Source organism: Pseudophryne corroboree, chromosome 7 (assembly GCF_028390025.1).
Source record: "Pseudophryne corroboree isolate aPseCor3 chromosome 7, aPseCor3.hap2, whole genome shotgun sequence".
Classification (NCBI taxonomy): domain Eukaryota; kingdom Metazoa; phylum Chordata; class Amphibia; order Anura; family Myobatrachidae; genus Pseudophryne; species Pseudophryne corroboree.
The window spans coordinates 388,703,700-388,729,308 of record NC_086450.1 but is presented as its reverse complement, the minus strand read 5'-3'; the positions used below and the strand labels follow the sequence as shown (position 1 = coordinate 388,729,308).

At 46.9% G+C, this 25,609-nt stretch overlaps 1 long non-coding RNA gene across 5 annotated transcripts in view; it reads right to left on the bottom strand.

The window, feature by feature from the left end:
- Positions 1-25,609, bottom strand: part of LOC134945374 (uncharacterized) — a 101,390-nt gene that overhangs the window by 50,235 nt on the left and 25,546 nt on the right. For 2 of the 5 annotated variants that reach the window (XR_010182109.1, XR_010182105.1), the window contains exons 2-3: positions 16,496-16,665; positions 14,682-14,827 (exon numbers count right to left, since the gene is read on the bottom strand). This is a non-coding gene — a long non-coding RNA (uncharacterized LOC134945374). Of the gene's footprint in view, positions 1-14,681; positions 14,828-16,495; positions 16,666-16,924; positions 17,003-17,131; positions 17,269-17,375; positions 17,415-25,609 lie in introns of those variants that run through there. The other 3 variants (XR_010182108.1, XR_010182106.1, XR_010182107.1) reach the window with 3 other exon arrangements.

Genomic DNA, 25,609 nt, shown 5'->3' with positions numbered 1-25,609 from the left:
CAGAAGAGGCGGAACGAGGAAGACAGAAGATGCGGAGCCCGGAGCCCAGCGGCAGAGGACGGAGAGTGCTGCAGAGTGAGGGATGCAAAAGAGCTGACGAAGCTCCCCTCTGCAGCCTCTCCCATCGATACGGGTAAGAGGCTTTGGGCCTGTACCACCCTCCTTTAATTATCCTCCCTAGACCATCAGGACTGTCAGGCCTGGGGCCACAAGCAGGCACTAGGCCTGAGCAGCAGTTAGGAGGTGAGGGCCACCGCATTCCCCAGTAGTCTTGGCAGTAGGCCAAGGCTACTGTTCCCCCCCCTTGGTAAGGCAGGCATTAGGCCTGGGGCCACCAGCAGGCATTAGGCCTGAACAGTAGCTAGGAGAAAAGGGACCCCATAAGCGTTCGTAATCTTGGCGTTAGGCCAAGGTTACTGCCTCTCTGTAGGCAGGCGCTAGGCCTGACCCACCATTCAGGCATTAGGCCTGTGGCATAGATAGGACCAAAAGGTTGTATAAATAATCTTGGTATTAGGCCAAGATTATATTCCCCTGGTAGGCAGGCACTAGGCCTGTGGGCTTTGGCGGGCATTTGGGCCCGGGCGCAAGTTAGTCGCACATAGAGAGATCTGCGGTTGGAATCCGTGCACTAGGTCAGGATTTCACTTCCACTGTTAGAAGTACACCTGGACTGGGCTCAGTTCAGGGTAGGGACGGTACTTCTTCACTAGGGGCATAGTAGCATCCACGTGGTCTGGAACGTAGAGTGCAGGACCCTTCCGGTTCGGTTCCAGTAGCGGGTGGGCTGTGCGGTAGCTTCCCTGGACCGTGGTTGGTTGGGTGTGTAGGGCTGGCTGGCCCGCACGTTCAGTACTCCATTCGGGATATTAGAGGTTGTGAAGAGACATTCCCGCCTCCACGTACCTCACCATCCCGTATTACTGTAGTGGACGGCTGTCCACTACGGGCTGCCCAATCCGCGTGAGCACCTGGGGAAGAAGTCCAGGCATCTGTCAGTCAGTCCGTCGTACCGGACCTGCCAACACCAGTGTAACGGTAACTCATTGTTATTTCATTACTACATTTTCTTGAGTGTCTTGTTTCGCTAGCTGAGGACATTTATAGCTGTTCTATCTCATCAGTTTTGTTTAAAGGTTCATAGCAGTATAGGCCAGTTTAGTTGTTTAGCCTATCTGTTAGTTGGTAGGAAGGCTGCTGTTTATTTCTCCTCAGGAGCAGCGATCCTCGACCGGCAAGTTGACAAGTGTGACGACGTGAGTATTCCCCACTGCGTGTTGTCTTGTTCCGTGTTGGGTGCCGATTCGCGAGTCTTCACTAGGCCTAGTGAAGCTCGTTTCACCTGGTGCGCAAGTGCCAAATGGGTGATAGTTGGGTGGCTGAGGCCTTAGGGCCAGTGATGACATTCACCTAATTGGTGAAAGTCGCGGCTGCCGCTGTGTATCCCGTCTCTCCTCCTCTTGGGAAAGGGTGATCGTCTGTGTGATCAGTGCTTCTTTCCCCCCAGCATCTGACATCGGACTGGATCGTCGCGTCCTGATTACTGGAGTACTTCCTGTTCCGAAGAAGTTCCGTGGGTAGAAAGTGAAGGAGATTTGCGGTAAGAAGTGAGTCACACCTGCACAGCAGCAGGCATAACACCGCACTTTGCACCCTTACACCGGGATCCCAACAGCCGGCAAACTGAAGACCACCCTTCCAGAAAAATGCTAAAATGTGCCTGAGCAAACCCCAGTGCATGACCAGAAGAGTGGGGGCTACAGGAGAATAAAGTGAAGGTTCTGGAGTGGCCATCTCAGTCTCCTGACCTCAATATCATTGAGCCACTCTGGGGAGATCTCAAACGTGCAGTTCATGCAAGCAGTGGCGTAACTTCATCCCAGTTGCCGGGAGGCAAGATAAATGTTGGTGCCCCCCCTTCCCTCCACTGCCAACTCTTCGACTTTATACATCTAAGCACGAAGTAGCAGCATGAGTCACCCAGCGCCAGGTACCAGCTCTAGCTGCCAGAAGAGAATTGCGCAATGGTGACTTCTAAATATGCTAACATGAGGCTTGCTGCCATGTTTCCTCTCACTGTACTCAGGCTGAACAATACTTATATACAGGGTTTAGTAAAAGGAGAGTGACTGTACACGCTGGGCCTGGGATTTCGGTATAAAAGGGGTGTAATACAGTTTTTTATCTAGCCAAATCAATTATCATCTGATTTTAACATGCACAATTTGCATTGGTCAGTCTAACAAAAAAAAAAGAAATAAATCTGCATATATCTAGATTATGAACTCTGACATAACCTCAACATGACCCCTTCCATCAGGCACAAAATGCTCTGTTCCTGGATTTCCCACTTAATTTACGAATACAGTCACCTGTGTAAAAAAACATCCACCTCATCAATAATTTGTCCAACATAAGTGACTGCAATTGTAAATTAAGTCCAGGAGCAGTGCATTTTGGGTAAAAACTGGAATGGTCCAGACCGGCTCCCTGCAACAAACTCTGCCATTAAGAAGCTTGTAGTGCTTGTCCACATCCGGCCAGTGTCCTGTCTGGGGGTGGGTGGGAGAACTGTCTGTGACATACTTGCCTACCTGACCCTCTCCATGAGGGAGAAAATGCTCTGTTCCTGGACTTTCCTGGTAATGTATGATTGCCATCACCTGTGGTGAGCTAGTTAATTGATAAGAAAGGTGTTTCACCACAGGTGATGGCAATCATACATTACCAGGAAAGTCCAGGAACAGAGCATTTTCTCCCTCATGGAGAGGGTCAGGTAGGCAACTCTGGTCTGTGACTGCTGTCACCAGGGAGGTGGGGAGGGAGAGATTACAGCTTCCCCATATGGTCCGGTGATGGGTAATTACCGGAACATTGTAATCTATCCCTCCCAGCTCCCTCGTGACAACTGTCACAGGCACCTCCTGGATGGGGACGAGCACTACATGCTCCAGAATGGCAGTTTGCTGCAGAGAGCCGGTCAGGCCCGTTCCGGTTTTTACCTATTCCCAGAATTTTGTAATTGATGGAAGGGGTCATGTTGAAGGTTATGCTCTGTTCACCTTCAGGCAGTCAATGAACTAATTTCCAGTCACACAGGAACTAATGCACTCCACAAGCACCCAAGTCACATTAGCTTAAAGTACAGTACATTAGCCCTAAATGCCAAAAGTGTGCATAAATGTCCAATTTAGCTACTCATGGGAGAGGTCATATTAGATAGATGGACCATATTTGTACAAATAGATAGTTCACTAGCCAATTAAAGTTTCAGGCAAAAACGATTAGAAGCTGGGGAGGTTACAATCCTGTTGGCCTCCTTTAATCATCCATGTGGCAATTGTGGCTCAATTTGGTCTAGAATGCCCATTTGGGGTATACAACGTGAGAGAGTCATGTTAGGAAAGGTACAGGCATAGCAATGACACTGCCATTTATCCCACAAATAACAGAGTAGTTACAAAATGTGACCCAGAATAATGAACAATTACACCCACCTTTGATAACATACAGCAAGGTAAACTCAGGGAGATAATGCAGGTAAGCTGGATTTCCCTATGCTCAGGATGTGTGTGTGTGTGTGTGTGTGTGTGTGCCGGACGTGCAGCGCAGCAGTACTATGGCCACTGTACACAGGCAGAGACTTACATAGTGTGTGTAGCGCCCACAGGCGCTGCTGACTGAATGATTCACACGCGCGCCTTCTCTCCTGGAACAACTATCCAGGGCACTCTCCTGCAGCCTTTGTTGTTGCCGGCAGGCTGACTTTCAATGTAGCAGCCAGTGGCAGACGGAGCGCTTTCCCAGTGACCCTGCAGCGGATGTCAGGTGCTGAGCTCCGGTTTAGTGGTGCATAGTCACAGCCGCATCTCCCTCCTGCACACCCGCACTGTGTGTGGCTGCTCCTCTATCAGGCAAGGTCACGTCCACGACCAGTGCAGACCACAGCAGCAAAGGCACGGGAACGGGAGACAGTGGAGTAAGTGCCCCCTGCAGCGACGGCAAAAGACTCCATTGTCTCCGGGAGTTCCGCCCCTGTATGCAAGACAGGCCAAGATTTCACCACGCATCTCAACCAGAACAACCGCAACCTTCTATTCACCACTGCATACAGTCAAAAGAAAGTCGAGTTTCTAGACCTCAATATTTTCACCCATGAAAATCAGATACACACAAACACATACAATAAACAAGTTGATGTCAACAGCTTCATTCTAGCTTCAAGCGGTCATCACCCTACATGGTTAAATGGTATACCTATGGGACAATTCAAAAGACTTTTGAGACGCAAGGGCAACATTTGAGTAAGAAATTTAAGGAGAGAAAATACCACAATGATACAATCCAATTGGCCTTTGAAACAGTTAGGAAAGATGAAAGGGCACCTCTACTACAATATAAGAAGAAACCCGACACAAAAGTCACCCACAACGATTCACTTTTCATTACACAATATTCTAAAGAAGCCAACCAGATAAGAAAAATCGTGAAGAAACACTGGCCCATTCTCCTACAAGACCACACTTTATCAGAGATCCTACCGGCAGAACCTAGAGTAATTTTTAGGAAGGCTCCAGATATCAAGAAAAAATTAGTACACAGTCATATCCCACCGACTAAACCAGTACAGACCACCATAGATAACACTCATCACAAAGGGGGTTTCTTTCACTTTGGCACATGCATAGGATGCAAAACGACAAAAGCACGGAGCATAAGGCCCACAGTTACCAAAAAGTCGACATCCAATTCACAAATCCACAGAATCAGGGATAGAATCACATGCCACAGCAAGGGCATCATTTATATGCTGGAATGCCCATGTCCAATGCAGTACATAGGACGAACCATCAGACCCCTTAAGGTAAGGATAGGAGAGCCTATCCGCAACATAAAGAAAGGGTTAGAGGATCATCCTCTATCGGTACATTTTAGAGATCACCATGGGTCCAATCCCTCAGGGCTAAGCTTTGTAGGGCTCAAAGAAGTTAAGAAGAACTGGAGAGGGGGCGATTATGTAAACAGTATCAACAAAGAAGAACTCCGCTTAATTATAGCACTAGGTACTCTCGCACCCAAAGGCCTGAACCTTGACAATGAAATAAGGTCTATCATATGCAAATAAGGTCTGTGAACCACGAATATCACGGGTTTCCTCTAGATCTTATTTGATCACATCATTAGACAACCCCCCCTCTTTATACCCAAGTAACCTTTACACCAGCAATACTCCTGCATACTTTAAGTCACACCTATCACACGAATATTAGTTCTGCTCCCTACCAACTAACCCGCAGTTTAGAAGACAAGTTCCATCAGGGTAGAACAATTTATCTAATGAAGCACTTATGATCTTTTAGTATACAAGTAGGACTTAGGGTACAAACCCTTTAATTGACTAAGTTAAACTGGGGATTGGAAATAAGGGTTTGGTTAACTAAGCCCCATTTCAAAAGAACCTTTCTGTCATGCAACACCCATTTATCGATCTTTTTCAGCTAGTATTATTGTAAAACCATTCTGCTGTTTAATATATATTTATTATTTCACCAATCACTAAGGCAACAGTATCTATATCAAGCCATCATTTATTCAGACTCAAAGGAATTATTTAGTCTACAATCCGTCATCAGGGAAAATGTAGACATTAAACATCGCATGAATAGGGTTTTATAACAGGAACAACATTTATCCCACTTCTAGGGGACAGACAAAGCAGATCGTCTAGTTAATTGATAAAGTAACAGCACGATTACGCTAACAGCACTTCTAACCCTTTAAGGACAAACACACTCATTACAAGTTGCTATGGGAGATGACCAAACAAATAGAGAACTCGGCAACTCTCAGTGAATACAATGTTACCACCAGCCAATACAGCCTGCTAGACATTTTTGATGAACAGTCGGCAAAACCAATCAGGGATTGAGACAGGGACGAATGAATGAAGATCCCGCCCCCACACCAAGTTTAAAACCCTCAAGGCATGGACATTCTAAATTGCAAACTCCCAGAGGAAGGCCAGACCCGGCTGAAACGCGTTGGGTGACACGAAACAACTACATGAAAGCGGACAGTGGATACAAGAGGAACCCCAGAGCACCGACGACGAGCTTGCAGCAGTAGCGCAGCAAGACGGGTAAGTGAGTGCAGGCGGACGGGCGGCGAGGAGGGAGACTTCAGGTGCGGCTCGAGAAGTGGATTGGTGTGCCTCGCTGTGGATTCCCGGACAGGTTCCACAGCGGCGCACCCTCTCCACGGACATAAGATCGGCATGAGGAAGGTAGCCGGCTCGCGGTGAGTCCGTACAAGGACGAACTGAGTGAGCTAGTGCTGATCGCCATCAGCTGACCAGTCCAGAGCCCCGGCGCAGACCCGCACCCGGACTCTTCACGAACACGGCCGCAACGGTAAGGACCTATTTCCACTAGACCACAACAGAGACACGGGACGCCGGTCTCTTTTCCTTACTAAGGATCAAAGACTTTTTATTCAATTTAAATTTTCACTAAGATAAGGACATTTTAAAGTTACTACTCTGTGCATCAAAAAGGACACTTTCAATAGAAAGAGATTGCTGGACTTGCATTTAAGAGAAGGACGGCATTTGGACTTTTCTTGGAAACACCTAACCCTGTGCAATTAGTAATTAATAAAACACCTTGTAGTTTACTCTTTTTCACCCACTGGCATTATTATTTATCTTTATTTAAGAAACAACACAGGTAGCTCCTATTCAGTGCCGTCTTTTCGTATGGGCTCAATGGGCTCTTGCCCAAGGGCCCCAGGAGTAGAAGGGCCATAGGCTGATAGCTGAGGTTCCCCTATTTCCAGGGGTACCAGATTTTTGAAAATCGGCCCTGGGGAACCAGAGATATCCGACTTCAAAGCATGGGGTCCCCATCCAAGCCTGTTAATTGCTCTTCCCAGCCAGATATATCGGGCTCTGTCTGACTTAGAGTAGTTCTGAGGGTATACTATAAAAGCTGTGACTCTCCCCTTTCAGTGGACACTGTCAGCTTGTCTCTACTATGCCCAGAACTAGAGATATCAGCATTCAAGCAGCTGGTCCCTGCTACAGCTCCACACGCCTAATATGCAGTTTTATATTTTTGTTGGTGGATTGCTCTGGCTCCTGAACTCTGATCCCCAAGTCCCCAGAACCTCCTGAAAGGTGAGACTCTAGTTTTTTTTTTTATCCCATTAAAGCTAAGAAATCTATTTCCAGGAACTGGAGATATCTGCAGTCAAGCAAGCTGCCCTGACCCCCAGAAAATGATGAATATTAAGCTTATTCCACTATCCACCCCTCCCCTGTGTATTAAACACCCCCTAACACCCTGTAAGTCATGTACCAGGGCCCCTTCGTTCAGCACAATGTCCCCTTCTACAGTTTAGTGTTCTCCTTCCCGCCCCATTTGTGCAGTAAATTAGCAGAAATTATTTCTCCAGGTCCTACAAGCTGCGCGAAAGATAGAACCAGTGCCGGCGCTACGCGCTCAGCAGCTCCTGCAAAGCAGGGAGGCGCCGAGCCTGAGAGGCGCTCTCCCCGCTCTTCTACTTTGCTGATCTCCGCAGCTTGTGCTGGCTGCCGCTGCGCCTGTCAGGCAAGCAGCGGCACCGATAGCGTGAAGCATGGCTTCATCGCAGCTGCCCGACCCCAGCAGTGTCCCAAGTCAAGCCAGCGTTCCACACACGCAAGCCCCGGAGGGAGAGACAGCAACTAGATCCACGCCTGGAGCTGTGGCCACAGCAGGGACCAGCCATGCCTTTTCACTTCCCGCGGTATGTGTAGACGCCGAGCACCCCTCAATCCCACAACAGTTTAGGGAGTGGGGAAAAGGGACTGTAGTGAGTACCTGCTGAGCGTTTTAACCCTAGACCACCAGTGAAACACAGCTATAAGAAAATTTAAATAAACTGATCAATTTAAACGCAATTCAATAGGCATAAATAGAACCACACAAATTATATGTAGGGTAATATATATATATATATATATATTATATATATATATATATATATAAACTCCACAAACACTCTCCTCCTGCGCTAATTGGTTTCAAAATAGGCGATTAGGTATAGCTATCTCTAGGATGGGCTGCCTGGTTCCTCTGAGTTCCTTGTTAGGAGGAACTGAGCAAAGAAAATAGAGTATAGAAAAAGAGGAAAAATGGCGCCACAGGGGTTTACAAATGCCCTTATACAAAGACTATTGCTTAACAGGATTTGCAATCATTATTTATACAGGTTTTTAAAACACATAACGGACTGTATTTTTCATAAAAATTTATTAAAACAATTATACAGAAACATCATTATTACATGTACATTATGATGTAGTTTCTCCTACAGAAATCCATCAATGGGATATGGAGGAAAGAAGGCAACCTTTCTGTTGTATCCTTATTCTTCCTCATTAAATATTCGGAGATAACATCAACAAGAAATACAGTAATCCAACGCGTTTCGTCTAGGAACTAGACTTCATCAGGGGTGCGTCTTAGATAATAATGTCTATCCAAAATAGTGATAGGCCTAGATCATTGGCCGAATAGGTTCATACGTGGGCTTCCAAACATCAATGAGGCGTGAAATAAGGGCATAAAGTCAGCCTCGTGAATCTGGTAACTCAGATTACGAAGAGCTCAAAAGGGAAGCATTCGTATGAAAAAAAGATGAATCGGCAACTTCATGCACACATGGAGGACCTCAGAAGTCACAATACAGGTGAAAAATGCAGAAATCTATACAGAGTCCTTATGGTATCCCATGGATAGGATACCTTCCAAATAGTGATCAGCAGTGAGCCAGTGATCATGCAATATATAAGGTATGTTTTTCTTCTACATTGTTTCCGAGTGCCGCTGCCTGTCTGACATACCTTCTACAGATTTTTTCCAGATGGCATCGGAGCAATTACCTAGACAGCAAGGGTGAGTGGCGATTCAATTTGCTGTATATATATATACTGTATATATATATATATATATATATATATATATATATATATATATACATATATACATATATACATATGCAGGGCCGTAATTAGTGGTGTGCTAGCAGTGCCCAGCACACAGTGCATCTGCACAGTGGGTGTGGGACCACCAACAGCACCCGCATTGCCGCCGCCTCAGTAGTATTGTGCGGGCATCAGCAGCTTGGCAGCTGCAGTGCCCGGCTACTTGTCACATAGGTAGCTGGGTAGCACTTCTTTCCATCCCTCGTTAGACTTGGCCTCTGGGCTTCCCCTTCTATGTCTGCAGCATTTGGGTGGGAGGAGGCTGATGGAAGGCAGCTGCTTTAGGAGCAAACATAAGTTTAAAAAAGCACACACACAGTCAGTCTCTCTCCCCCCGTGGCGTAATGTAAAAGACTACCTGGCATAATATGTATAAGCGGCATTACAACTGTGGGCTTTATCTGTATAAGAAGCACAACTACTGTGGGCATTATGTGTAAGGGGCACTACTACTGTGGTCATTATGTGTGTAAAGAGCACTACAACTGTGGGCATTATGTGTATTAGCGGCGCTACTACTGTGGGCATTATGTGTAAGGAGCACTAATGTGCGCATTGTATATAAGGGGTACTATTTTGGGCATTGTGAATGATGGACACTACTATATGGTGTAATGTGTATCAGGGGTACTGTGTGCAGTGTAATGTGAATAAGATTGTGCTACTGTGTGGGTACTTTGTATTGGGGGTACTGTTGTGTGACCATACCCCTTCCTTGTGAGACCACACAAATTTGGTGTGCCCTATTCCTTTATTAAATATGGGAGGGCACAAATTTCTAGTTTGCAGGGGGGCGCCGAACACCCTAGCACCGGCCCTGGATAGAACCCCCCTACCCCCCGCGGGAAATCAAATCTGCCACTGATAGCACCCCCCACCCCTACCGCTGATGGGTGGTTAGGGGCCCCAGTGCATTGCTGTGCCCAGGGGCCTACACTGCTCTTAAGATGGCTCTGCTCCTATTCAGACTAGTGCAGACTTTAAACATCAGGGGTAAAGTGCAGTTCAACTTCTTACAATTTGTTTTTGCATTGTGTATCAGTTCTGTATATTGCATTAATAGGGACTGGACAACCCCTGAACCTGCTGCACACCCCAACCCAACTGACACCCAACACCTCAGTGCGCAGATTACCATCACCTGTTCCAAGAATTTACAGGAACTGGAGGCTTTTTGCCAAGAAGAATGGACAGCTTTACCATCTGAGAAAATAAAGAGCCTCATCCACAACTACCACAAAAGACTTCAAGCTGTCATTGATGTTAAAGGGGGCAAAACACGGTATTAAGAACTGGGGTATGTAAACTTTTGATCAGGGTCATTTGGGTAGTTTCTGTTGTCATTATGATTTAAAAAGAGTAAACACAGTTGTTTGACAATAAATGGCTTCACCCAACCACTAACCATGAGTGAAAGAAAAGTTTGTGAGTTAACATTCATATTCTCTGACCAGGGCCATTTCTAGCCAATTTGGCTCCCGGTGCGAGATTTAAAAATGTGCCCCCCCCCCCCCCCCCCCCCTCCATTCACATAAGAAAAAATGCGTCCCCCCCCCCCCCCCCATAGATATAAAGAGGAAAACCATTCGGCGCGCGTGCTCCCGGCAAGGGTGTGTGGCCTCGTTAAAATGGGCGCCACTTTAAGATGGGCGTGGCCTCATCTGATCTCATCGTGGCCACCACAGGATAAAAAAAAAAAAGGCCTCATTTTACACATTACAGCAGGCACGCGACCCCATTTTACACAGCACGGCAGGCAAGTGTCCCCATTTTACACAGCACGGTAGGCAAGTGTCCCCATTTTACACAGCACGGCAGGCAAGTGTCCCCATTTTACACAGCACGGCAGGCAAGTGTCCCCATTTTACACAGCACGGTAGGCAAGTGTCCCCATTTTACACATTGCGGCAGGAAAGTGTCCCCATTTTACACATTGCGGCAGGAAAGTGTCCCCATTTTACACATGGCGGCAGGAAAGTGTCCCCATTTTACACATGGCGGCAGGAAAGTGTCCCCATTTTACACATGGCGGCAGGAAAGTGTCCCCATTTTACACATTGCGGCAGGAAAGTGTCCCCATTTTACACATTGCGGCAGGCACGTGCCCCCATTTTACACATTGCGGAAGTGTCCCCATTTTACACAGTACAACAGGCAAGTGTCCCCATTTTACACATTGCGTCAGGCACGTGCCCCCATTTTACACATTACAGCATGCAAGTGTCCCCATTTTACACATTGCGGCAGGAAAGTGTCCCCATTTTACACATTGCGGCAGGCACGTGCCCCCATTTTACACATTACAGCAGACAAGTGTCCCCATTTTACACATTGCGGCAGGAGAGTGTCCCCATTTTACACATTCCGGCAGACAGGTGTCTCCATTTTACACAGTACGGCAGGTGGTGGTGGGTGGGAGGGAGAGAGAGAGACAGAGAGAGAGGGAGAGGGGCTGACTTACATTTGAAGCGGTTCTTCCCGCTCTTCAGCCGCCTCTCCCTCGTCTGCGCGGCGCCGGCCGGCTTGGCTCCCCCTTCTCCCGAGCGCCCAGCTCGGGAGCGTGGGGTTTCGCGGAATGACGCGATTGCGTCGTGACGTCACGACGCAAACGCGTCATTCCGCGAAACCCCGCCCCCCGAGCTGGGCGCTCGGGAGGAGAGGGGAGGGGGGATTTAGTGCTCAAGAAGTGCCGTGGCGGGCGCCCCGTGTTGCACGGCTCGCTCGCCGCAAGAAACGGCACCGTCTCTGACAAATGGCCAGAAAATCACAAATTCTGCTAGGGTATGTAAACTTATGAGCACAACTGTAATATATATATATATATATATATATATATATATATATACAGTGGACGCGGCACTCCTGGTGTCTGGATCAATAAAAACTCTTAGCAGGCAGGTAGTAACAGACCTGTCTGTTACTACCTGCCTGCTAAGAGTTTTTATTGATCCAGACACCAGGAGTGCCGCGTTCACTGTATATATGCTAGACTTATTACGGGGGCACCCGGTGCAGCAATCTATCCTAAAGGAGAGCCGGATCACATGGACATTATATATATATATATATATATATATATATATATATACACACACACACATACATACATACATACACATATACACACACACATACATACACACACATATACAGGCGGGCCAGCACACTGGCTAGTAATTAGTGTGTATTTATGTGTGCAACGGGGGTGTCTGCCTTCAGATGGCTCTACACTACACAGGGTGGCAGTGACATGATGCAGTGGTCTTGAACGGTCATTTACTGACTGAGGTCAACGGACTGATAAGTTACCATCCTAACTTCTTGTTCAGTGGACATGTGATAATTGTTTCTGGCATGATTTGGTGCCATAAAGGTTGAATATGATATCTTCTAATTTTTTCTGCTGAGCCACCATGAATTGTTATTCTTTTTTGGAGTACCCATCATGGGTGAAAATAAAAGTATGTGTTTTTTTCTATGATGAATTGAGTGCCCTTATTTGCAAAGTTTGGGTGTATAAATAACACCATGTCACGAGCCACCGTAGCCCATGACTTCCCCGCAGTGTCTGGTCGTTGCTAAGCGACCAGATGCTAGCTAGGGTTTTGCTCCCCCAGCTGCCAATCCCTTGGGATCGCGGTTTGTTTCCATGCCCGCCGGCTCCCTAGCACCCGGAGACGCTGGCGGAAAGGGGCTGCACTGAGGATCCTGTGTTCGTGCAGCGGGATAGCTGCACAGAGTATTCATTAAGGGAGGCTGGGCTGTGCTCAGGAGGTGATTTGCTCTTGCTTCCTTTATTGCCCTTGTCTGCCTCTCATGCATTGCTGATCATAGCCTCTGGTTGCAGTGGGTGCTTTTGTTGGGGATTTCTCCATCTGTTCATCTGTACTCGTTCCCAGACAGTGTTCCTGTGTCCAGCCATTGTTCTACACCTTAGCCTGCTGAGTTATACCTAGTATCTTTAGTTTAAATATTTCTAAAATACGCTTGTGTACTAGTGTTTCTTTAAAGTTATTGCTCCTCCCAGTCCAGAGGCAGCTCCCCAGTTAGGGGTTATTTCCGTTATCTCCTCTCTTTCTTTCCCCTCACAGCCTGCGCTCTCCCTTTCCTTTCGTACCTCAATTCCAGCCTTAACTGTATTGTTTGCCTTCTCTTAGCCTTGTCCTTCCCAGTCTCTGCTCAGTAGTGTATTTCCGGTACTTGTTCCCACTGTTATTGATTCAGGTCACTCAGGGGATGAGTTCATACTACCGCCAGTGGTGTAAGACCTGGCAGCATCCCAGTACCGGTAGGCGGGTTCCACCTTATGGAAAAAGCAGCTGTTATAGGCATTTAGACCTGCTGGTAGGTTCTATGAGTCTCAACCCTGGGTGTACAGGGGTCACTGCCAGAAGACCTTCAGGAGACACAGATCCAACGGAGAAGAAGATCCTCCAGTTACAACACACTAATGGGTTGTCTGGGGGAGCCCAAGTGGAAAATTATAGAGACCCACTGACTTAGAAGGAGGCATACACACAAGCCTAAACTTTATAGAAATGTAAATGACTATTAGGAGGGAATTCAATTACCTGTGAAGGATGTGAGTTGCTGTTGCGGCAGCGTGTAAACACCTCCTACGGCAAACAAACTCGCACCCCTTGCAGCCTCTTCTAGTGCCAGAATCCCACATTTTTTGCAAAAATCCGAGAATTGGCGGTACCATAATTGCAGCATACTACCGCAGTTACTCATACCTGTAAACTCATCACAAGTACAGTATTTGGAGTCCCCTTCAGTCTCCTTGGTATCCTTGGCAATAAGATAATGTAGTTTTGATTCAGCATTGGAATCAATGGGTTAGCGTGCATTAACCCCTGGTTTACCACTCGAGTAAAATACTTTTTTATTAGGGATCAGTACGTAATCCCGCTGGACGGGATACCGGCGGTCGAAATACCGACACCGGAATCCCGACCAGCACAATCCCGACAGGTGTGGTGAGCGGAACGCAGCCCCTTGCGGGCTCGCTACGCTCGGCACACTCATTTATTCTCCCTCTATGGGTGTCGTGGACACCCACGGAGGGAGAATATGTCGGGATTGTGTCGGTCGGGATTCCGATGTCGGTATTTCGACCGCCGGGATTCCGTCCGACGGGATCTTGACCGCATCCCTTTTATTAAAAGGGCATTTATGTTTCAGGGCATGAAACATGGAGCTAAAACCCTCCTGTGTGTCTTTATTCTGTCACAACCCATTTTCACTTATAAATCTGTGTTAACCCAGTGTTAAACCTCCAAACAATTACATCCTGTATGAGATATAAACCGTTGGTACTGTATGTACGCGGCAATAAGAAATGTTGTTATCGAGCTTGAATGCCAAATAATGGTATGCCTCATAATGTTTTCATCATTACCACTATCATAAAGAAGTTATAGCACGATTCGCCTTGTAAACTCTATAATATCCTCTTTTCTGATACACCTATCCGATATACCTATTGGTTGCCAATGTGATGCCCTAGGCAATATTTTAGCTGGTGCCCTCACCCCTTCCATGCCTACAGGCCTACCACCCAACTGTGGGCCATTGGATTAATGCCTGACATCTGGTGGTTTAGAGTGGTAATAAGGAAAGGGCGCCACACTAGGACTTTACATGCTCTGCTGACCTGTACAGACACAGAGGTGTAGCCTCTGCACCTGCCCTTCCGTGTAGGAATCAATGTTTCGCCTCAGCTTGCCAAGCGCTGGATTATCTCTTGCCTTGCGGTGCTGGCTTGACTCCGCCGGCCATTTGACTCTCGCTGGACTTTACCTGAAAAGCAAGGAGGCCAGTATAAGTTCTTTCGCAAAACCACTTTCCACCAGGTCTTAGCTTTCTTCTATGCAGCATCTCCTGTGCCTCTTTGGGTGCTTGTCTATGCTTCTACACCATCATACTGACTTTTCTTCACTTGCTCTGGCCAATAAAAATAGAAAATGCAGATGTACTCTCTATAGTACTAAGCACTGCTAATCAGAATAATAAACTGTGCAATCTAACATAGAGCAAAACTGAGGAGTTTAGCATCATTTTGGGTGTGTTCAAACTGAAATCTAAATTGTGGTGTAAAAATAAAGCAGACAGTATTTACCCAGCACAGAAACAATGTAACCCACCCAAATCTAACTCTCTCTGCACACCAGTGACGTGAGGCAGAGCCTTTCCTGTCATACTAACGTTTGTGCCAGAGTTTTGACTGTATAAAGTATATGAAAAATACGAAGAATATGTTTGAAATATCTTCTTTGCATTATTCTAATCATTTTTATAGCCAAAACACTGAAGCAAAACTCTATGGCATGTGCCTATCTTTCCCAAACATCTCTGATCAAAACTCACCAAATTTCCAGGCGTTTATACTGCTGCACCTGTGCACAATGCCCACATGAACCCTTGGACTCATATATTGGGTGGTATTCAATTGTCTGAAAAGTCAGTTTGGTGTTTGTTTTTTTCCTGTCTAATAGACCCAACCGACTTTTCAAACAATTGAATTCCCCCCCCCATTGTGTGTAAAACTGGCTCTGGTACTAGCTAGTGCCTCCTGAGCCATTTAGCTTACCGTTCGTCCCTGCTGCACATGTTATATCTGCCCAACCTGCAGTGCACATGGTTTTTCCCATTATCTCAAAATGTTGTTTTGCAATCAACCTTGAATTAGGCCCATAGAGCGTTCTAGTTAGAATTGAATCCTATGGTGCAAGTGCTATCAGACAAAAATGCTAACTGTGTTGACCATATTGCCTTGTGCCATGACTACATTTTAAATATGGGGCTTAAACCGGACACTTTGTAAATAAACCCCCTCGTGGCAGCACTGGAGAACTTCGATTCTGACAATAATCTCCAGACTGGCTTGTTGGAGTGGTTTCAGCTTCAGGAAGTGGATGAATGACCCTTATCCAGAAGTTCCCAAACGCGGTCCTCAAGGTACCTCAACAGTCCAGGTTTTAGGGATATCCCTACTTGCTCACAGATAGTATAATCAAACCGACTTAGCTAATAATTAAGTCATCTGTGACTAAGCATGGATATCCTTAAAACCTGGACCGTTAGGGTGCCTTGTGAACCGCATTTTGGAACCTAGGGGTCTATTTACTAAGCCTTTAACGGAGATAAAGTGGACAGAGATAAACTACCAGCCAACCAGCTCCTAACTATCTTGTCACAGGCTGGGTTTGATAAAATACAGTTAGGAGCTGGTTGAATGGTTCCTTATGTCCGTCCACTTTATCTAATAGTAAATAGACCCCTTAATCACTGAATCCTGAAGTTGGACATGTCCATACACAAATATTGTGCAGAGATAAAAGTCTTCACATAACAGAACTGTAATCTTTCTTATGGTAACTCCCTGGCAACAATCTAAGAACAAAATAATACATTATCAATTCCATCCTTGCTAATGATTATGATATTGCACTCTCTTCTATTACTCACCACCTAGATCTTGTATGGATCTTCCCAAACACTCATTACCACTTAAACAGAACAGGAGTGAGAGTTAGTTGCTTGCATACTAATAGCCAAGACCCAAAGGAGTACTAGGACTCACAGCATTGCAGGTGCAGGAAACAGGCATATCTCATGATTAAAAGATCCTATGAAGCCTGAAACAGCAAGCAGAGAGAACAAACATAATACTTTTATAAACACACTGATTTAAATAGGGAGCTTTCAGAATGATATTATCAGTGTGCTTCCAGCTACAGAAGGCTGTTTCTTTAAAGAGACACAAGGGAAGATTGGTAGAGGAACCTATGTGACAAGGGGTCCTATTTATTAATTATCCAATTTGTATTATGTACTATTATCACTAATCCCAGCAATAAGAAAGTATATACTGTGCAGAGAGGTATGAACCATCACCTCCAGGAACAGGGTCTCCGACAGGAACCCATCTCTGACAGGGCACTATAAAGTGATCACTATTGCTGCAACCACTTTACTCTCAGTTCCAGGGGCTTTGCTTTCCAGAGCTTAGTGAATTCTCCATTTAAGCAGCCCCCATTCACAGCATAAAATTAATTGCCACCACATTTAATAAAATGAGACTCATTAAAAGAAAAGACTCACCTGCTGATGCATTACTTGAATAGGCCTAATATTAGGCTTACCATACTATCCCTTTAAACCAGGACACTCATGAATTACACAGGTTCTATGACTAGCTGACTTCCAGCCTGCATTTCATCTGGTTTTAATCAGCCACAGGACCTGTGTAATTCATGAGTCTCCCTATTTAAAGGGATAGTATGGTAAAGTTACATAATATCACAATAATAGACCCCATCAGCCCTCACATAACATATATACATACTTGCCTACTTTTTGGCAGCTCTCTCCGGGAGAGAGCTGCCAGGACGGCTCAATGGAGGGGCTGGGCAGGAAAATGACGAGAGGAGTGGGCGGGGAGGAGGCGGAACGGGGCGGGGTGGAGGAGGGACAGAGGTGGAATAAGGGCGGGGTTACACCATTGAGCCACGCCCCCCGCTCGGTAATGCCGCTATAACCGGCATTTTATAGCAGGTGCCGTGACTATGATGACGCGATTCAACAAGAATCGCGTCATCTACTGTCCGGACCGCCCACTTTACTCTCAAAGTGGGTGGCCGGGCAGGGGGTAAGTTAAAAACCGGGAGACTTGTCTGCTCTTCCGTGGGGCCGGGAGGGTCACCCGATTTTCGGGAGCCTCCCGGCCATTCCGGGAGAGTAGGCAAGTATGCATATATAGGCTTAACATACTATCCCTTTAAACTGGGACACTCATGAGTTACATAGTCAGCCACCACAAAGCCTGTGTAATTCATGTGTCCCAGTTTAAAGGGATAGTATGGTAAGCCTAACCATACTGTTTATAGCCCCCACCAGCAACCTTACTATGTAATAATCCTACTATCCTTAACTGTAGATTATTATTATTATTATTATTATTATTATTATTATTACTAGAGATGTGCGGCGGGCACTTTTCGTATTTTGTGTTTTCGTTTTGGTTCTGGTTCCGTGCTTGTGTTTTGGATCTTGATTGGTTTAGCCAAAATCACCCTTCCGGGTTTTGGTTTTGGATCTGGATGATTTTTGAAATAATCACAGAATTTGGGGGTAATTTTGATCCTACGATAGTATTAACCTCAATAACATTAATTTCCACTCATTTCCAGTCTATTCTAAACACCTCACCCCTCGCAATATTGTTTTTAGGCCAAAAGGTTGCACCGAGGTGGCTGGATGACTAAAGGCCCGTACACACTGGTCGATATATCAGCCGTTCTCTTGAACGGCCGATATATCGCGGGAGCGTCGGCCAGTGTGTACGGCCGATACGTCTGTGAACTCCGTCGTTCACAAACGTATCACGTCGGCCGCACAGCACAGCCGACGGCCAATATATCTACCGATATATTGGCGCGTCGCTGTGTGTGTATGGAGCGGTCGGCCGACCGCCCGTACACATGCTGCGGCTGAACTGGGCGGGCGTGTGTACATGCCCGCCCAGTTCATGACGTCAGTCCCCGACGGATCGGGCAGTGTGTATGCACAGCACACTGCCCGATCTGTCCATAGATATATCTGCAGATCAATTGATCTGCAGATATATCTATTAGTGTGTACCCACCTTAAGATAAGCAACGAAAGTGTGCGGCACAAACACCTGGCCAGCTAGGAGTGGCACTGCGGTGTCAGACAGGACGGCACTATTCAAAAACTAGTCCCTAAACAGCATATCATGCAAAGAAGTAAAAGAGATGCAATGAGGTAGCTGTATGACTAAGCTAAGCGACACAAGTGTGCGGCACAAACACCTGGCCCATCTAAGAGTGGCACTGCAGTGTCAGACAGGATGGCACTTTTAAAAATTAGGTCCCAAACAGCACATGATGCAAAAATAAGAGGTGCACCGAAGTTGCTAGATGACTAAGCTAAGCGACATAAGTGTGCGGCACAAACACCTGGCCCATCTAGGAGTGGCACTGCAGTTGCAGACAGGATGACACTTAAAAAAACTAGTCCCTAAACAGCACATCATGCAAAGAAGTAAAAGAGGTGCAATGATGTAGCTGTATGACTAAGCTAAGTGACACAAGTGTGCGATACAAACACCTGGCCCATCTAGAAGTGGCACTGCAGTTGCAGACAGGATGGCACTTAAAAAAACTAGTCCCCAGACAGAACATCATGCAAAGAAGTAAAAGAGGTGCAATGAGGTAGCTGTATGACTAAGCTAAGCGGCACAAGAGTGCGGCACAAACACTTGGCCCATCTAGGAGTGGCACTGCAGTCCCACTGCATTAATGGCGGATAGCGGATGCACGTCTAACACCAGCATAGTTGTTATGGCCTCAGTAATCCACTTTGCAACAGGGTGACTGCTGTCATATTTCATCTTCCTCGCAAAGGACTGTTGGACATTCAATTGCTTAATGGAAGTAGTACAAGTGGTCTTCCAACTTCCCCTCTGGGATGAAGATCGACTCCCAGCAGCCACAACAGCAGCGGCAGCAGTAGGAGGAAGTGGTTCTTGATATTTCCCTACTTTATCCTCCAAATTTTTGTTTTCCATTATTTTTCTGGAGTGATATAACAAAATGCAGCACAGGAGAGTGTACCTCTACACCACACAGGGCAAACCCTGTAAAAATTATTTTGATTAAATATTAATAACCACTTTATTTGGAGTAAAAAATATACAGCACAGGACAGCACCACTGAACTTATATGGCAGCACTACTGGACTGGATTTATATGCCAGTACCGCTGGATTTATACAGCAGTACCACTGGACATTTATGACAGTATCACTGGACTGGATTTATATGCCAGTACCGCTGGATTTTTACGGCAGTACCACTGGACATATACGGCAGTATCACTGGAATTATATGGCAGTACCACTGGACAGATACGGCAGTATCACTGGAATTATATGTCAGTATCACTGGACTAGATTTATATGCCAGTACCACTGGATTTATACGGCAGTACCCCTGGACATTTACGGAAATATCACTGGACTTATTTATATGCCAGTACCGCTGGATTTTTACGGCAGTACCACTGGACATATACGGCAGTATCACTGGAATTATATGGCAGTACCACTGGACAGATACGGCAGTATCACTGGAATTATATGTCAGTATCACTGGACTGGATTTATATGGCAGTACCACTGAATTTATACGGCAGTACCACTGGACATATATTGGCAGTGTCACTGGACTGGATTTATAAGCCAGTACCACTGGATTTATACGACAGTACCACTGGACATATACGGCAGTATCACTGGACATATACGGCAGTATCACTGGACATATACGGCAGTATCACTGGACTGGATTTATACGCCAGTACCACTGGATTTATACAACAGTACCACTGGACATATACGTCAGAATCACTGGAATTATATGACAGTACCACTGGACATATAATTCAGTATCACTGGACATATATGTCAGTATCACTGGAATTATATGGCAGTATCACTGGACATATACGGCAGTATCACTAGACTGGATTTATACACCAGTTCCACTGGATTTATATGGCAGTACCACTGGAAATATATGGCAGTGTCACTGGACTGGATTTATACGCCAGCACCACTAGATTTATATGGCAGTACCACTGGACATATACGGCAGTATCACTGGACATATACGGTAGTATCATTGGAATTATATGGCAGTATCACTGGACATATACAGCAGTATCAGTGGACTGGTTTTATAAGCCAGTACCACTGGATTTATACGGCAGTACCACTGGACATGTATGGCAGTATCACTGAACATATACGGCAGTATTACTGGACTGGATTTATACGCCAGTACCAGTGCCGTTTCTTGCAGCGGGCGAGCCGTGCAACTGCACGTGGCGCCCGCCGCGGCACTTCCTGAGCACTTTCAAACCCCCCTCTCCTCCCGAGTGCCCAGCTCGGGGAGCGGGATTTCGCAGAATGACGCGTTTGCGTCGTGACATCACGACGCAATCGCGTCATTCCGCGAAACCCTGCCCCCCGAGCTGGGCACTCGGGAGGAGGGAGAAGGGGGAGCCAAGACGGCCAGCGCTGCGCAGACGAGGTAGAGGCGGCTGAAGAGCGGGAAGAACCGCTTCAGATGTAAGTCAGCCCCTACCCCTCTCTACCTCCCCCCCACCACCACCTGCCATGCTGTGTAAAATGGGGGCACGTGCCTGCCGCAATGTGTAAAATGGGGACACTTTCCTGCCGCAATGTGTAAAATGGGAACACTTTCCTGCCGCAATGTGTAAAAATAAGATTTTACTTACCGATAAATCTATTTCTCGTAGTCCGTAGTGGATGCTGGGGACTCCGTCAGGACCATGGGGATTAGCGGCTCCGCAGGAGACAGGGCACAAAAACAAATAACAGTATGACAAACGTAGGAGCCTCTGAACAGACGGCTCACAACAATAACAACCCGATTTTTTTGTAACAATAACTATGTACAAGTATTGCAGACAATCCGCACTTGGGATGGGCGCCCAGCATCCACTACGGACTACGAGAAATAGATTTATCGGTAAGTAAAATCTTATTTTCTCTGACGTCCTAGTGGATGCTGGGGACTCCGTCAGGACCATGGGGATTATACCAAAGCTCCCAAACGGGCGGGAGAGTGCGGATGACTCTGCAGCACCGAATGAGAGAACTCCAGGTCCTCTTTAGCCAGGGTATCAAATTTGTAGAATTTTACAAACGTGTTCTCCCCCGACCACGTAGCTGCTCGGCAGAGTTGTAATGCCGAGACCCCTCGGGCAGCCGCCCAGGATGAGCCCACCTTCCTTGTGGAATGGGCCTTGACAGATTTAGGCTGTGGCAGGCCTGCCACAGAATGTGCAAGTTGAATTGTGCTACAAATCCAACGAGCAATCGTCTGCTTAGAAGCAGGAGCACCCAGCTTGTTGGGTGCATACAGTATAAACAGCGAGTCAGATTTTCAGACTCCAGCCGTCCTTGAAATATATATTTTCAATGCCCTGACAACGTCCAGCAACTTGGAATCCTCCAAATCGCTAGTAGCCGCAGGCACCACAATAGGCTGGTTCAGGTGAAACGCTGACACCACCTTAGGCAGAAACTGAGGACGCTTCCGCAGTTCTGCCCTGTCCGAATGGAAAATCAGATATGGGCTTTTATACGATAAAGCCGCCAGTTCTGACACTCTCCTGGCTGAAGCCAGGGCCAGTAGCATGGTTACTTTCCATGTAAGATATTTCAAATCCACCGATTTGAGTGGCTCAAACCAATGGGATTTGAGAAAATCCAAAACTACATTAAGGTCCCACGGAGCCACTGGGGGCACAACCGGGGCTGTATATGTAGTACTCCTTTTACAAAAGTCTGGACTTCAGGAACTGAAGCCAATTCTTTCTGGAAGAAAATCGACAGGGCCGAAATTTGAACCTTAATGGACCCCAATTTGAGGCCCATAGACAATCCTGTTTGCAGGAAATGTAGGAATCGACCCAATTGAAATTCCTCCGTGGGGGCCTTCCTGGCCTCACACCACGCAACATATTTTCTCCAAATGCGGTGATAATGTTGTGCAGTCACCTCCTTCCTGGCTTTTACCAGTGTAGGAATGACCTCTTCCGGAATGCCTTTTTCCCTTAGAATTCGGCGTTCAACCGCCATGCCGTCAAACGCAGCCGCGGTAAGTCTTGGAATAGACACGGTCCCTGCTGAAGCAGGTCCCGTCTTAGAGGTAGAGGCCACGGATCTTCCGTGAGCATCTCCTGAAGTTCCGGGTACCAAGTTCTTCTTGGCCAATCCGGAGCCACGAGTATCGTTCTTACTCCCCTTTGCCGTATAATTCTCAGTACTTTTGGTATGAGAGGCAGAGGAGGAAACACATACACTGACTGGAACACCCACGGTGTTACCAGAGCGTCCACAGCTATTGCCTGAGGGTCTCTTGACCTGGCGCAATACCTGTCCAGTTTTTTGTTGAGGCGAGACGCCATCATATCCACCTTTGGTTTTTCCCAACGGTTCACAATCATGTGGAAGACTTCTGGATGAAGTCCCCACTCTCCCGGGTGTAGATCGTGTCTGCTGAGGAAGTCTGCTTCCCAGTTGTCCACTCCCGGAATGAACACTGCTGACAGTGCTATCACATGATCTTCCGCCCAGCGAAGAATCCTTGCAGCTTCTGCCATTGCTCTCCTGCTTCTTGTGCCGCCCTGTCTGTTTACGTGGGCGACTGCCGTGATGTTGTCCGACTGGATCAACACCGGCCGACCCTGAAGCAGGGGTTTTGCCAGGCTTAGAGCATTGTAAATCGCTCTTAGCTACAGTATATTTATGTGAAGAGACATCTCCAGGCTTGACCATACTCCCTGGAAGTTTCTTCCCTGTGTGACCGCTCCCCAGCCTCTCAGACTGGCATCCGTGGTCACCAGGACCCAGTCCTGTATGCCGAATCTGCGGCCCTCTAACAGATGAGCACTCTGCAACCACCACAGAAGAGACACCCTTGTCCGTGGCGATAAGGTTATCCGCTGATGCATCTGCAGATGCGATCCGGACCATTTGTCCAGCAGATCCCACAGAAAAGTTCTTGCGTGAAATCTGCCGAATGGAATCGCTTCGTAAGAAGCCACCATTTTTCCCAGGACCCTTGTGCAATGATGCACTGACACTTTTCCTGGTTTTAGGAGGTTCCTGACTAGCTCGGATAACTCCCTGGCTTTCTTCTCCGGGAGAAACACCTTTTTCTGGACTGTGTCCAGAATCATCCCTAGGAACAGCAGACGTGTCGTCGGAAACAGCTGCGGTTTTGGAATATTTAGAATCCACCCGTGCTGTCGTAGAACTACTTGAGATAGTGCTACTCCGACCTCCAACTGTTCTCTGGACCTTGCCCTTATCAGGAGATCGTCCATTTTCTTTGAAGAAGAATCATCATTTCGGCCATTACCTTGGTAAGGACCCGGGGTGCCGTGGACAATCCAACCGGCAGCGTCTGAAACTGATAGTGACAGTTCTGTACCACGAACCTGAGGTACCCTTGGTGAGAAGGGCAAATTGGGACATGGAGGTAAGCATCTGTCCCGGGACACCATATAGTCCCCTTTTTCCTGGTTCGCTATCACTGCTCTGAGTGACTCCATCTTGATTTGAACCTTTTTATGTAAGTGTTCAAATATTTCAGATTTAGAATAGGTCTCACCGAGCCGTCTGGCTTCAGTACCACAATATAGTGTGGAATAATACCCCTTTCCTTGTTGTAGGAGGGGTACTTTGATTATCACCTGCTGGGAATACAGCTTGTGAATTGTTTCCACTACTGCCTCCCTGTCGGAGGGAGACGTTGGTAAAGCAGACTTCAGGAACCTGCGAGGGGGAGACGTCTCGAACTTCCAATCTGTACCCCTGGGATACTACTTGTAGGATCCAGGGGTCCACTTGCGAGTGAGCCCACTGCGTGCTGAAACTCTTGAGACGACCCCCCACCGCACCTGAGTCCGCTTGTACGGCCCCAGCGTCATGCTGAGGACTTGGCAGAAGCGGTGGAGGGCTTCTGTTCCTGGGAATGGGCTGCCTGCTGCAGTCTTCTTCCCTTTCCTCTATCCCATGGCAGATATGACTGGCCTTTTGACCGCTTGCCCTTATGGGGACGAAAGGACTGAGGCTGAAAAGACGTTGTCTTTTTCTCCTTTATACGGCAATACTTCCATGTGCCGTTTGGAATCTGCATCACCTGACCACTGTCGTGTCCATAAACAACTTCTGGCAGATATGGACATCGCACTTACTCTTGATGCCAGAGTGCAAATATCCCTCTGTGCATCTCGCATATATAGAAATGCATCCTTTAAATGCTCTATAGTCAGTAAAATACTGTCCCTGTCAAGGGTATCAATATTTTCAGTCAGGGAATCCGACCAAGCCACCCCAGCGCTGCACATCCAGGCTGAGGCGATCGCTGGTCGCAGTATAACACCAGTATGTGTGTATATACTTTTTAGGATATTTTCCAGCCTCCTATCAGCTGGCTCCTTGAGGGCGGCCCTATCTGGAGACGGTACCGCCACTTGTTTTGATAAGCGTGTGAGCGCCTTATCCACCCTAAGGGGTGTTTCCCAACGCGCCCTAACTTCTGGCGGGAAAGGGTATACCGCCAATAATTTTCTATCGGGGGAAACCCACGCATCATCACACACTTCATTTAATTTATCTGATTCAGGAAAAACTACAGGTAGTTTTTTCACACTCCACAAAATACCCTTTTTTGTGGTACTTGTAGTATCAGAAATATGTAACACCTCCTTCATTGCCCTTAACAAGTAACGTGTGGCCCTAAAAGAAAAATACGTTTGTTTCTTCACCGTCGACACTGGAGTCAGTGTCCGTGTCTGTGTCTGTGTCGACCGACTGAGGTAAAAAGACGTTTTAACGCCCCTGACGGTGTTTGAGACGCCTGGACAGGTACTAATTGGTTTGCCGGCCGTCTCATGTCGTCAACCGACCTTGCAGCGTGTTGACATTATCACGTAATTCCTTAAATAAGCCATCCATTC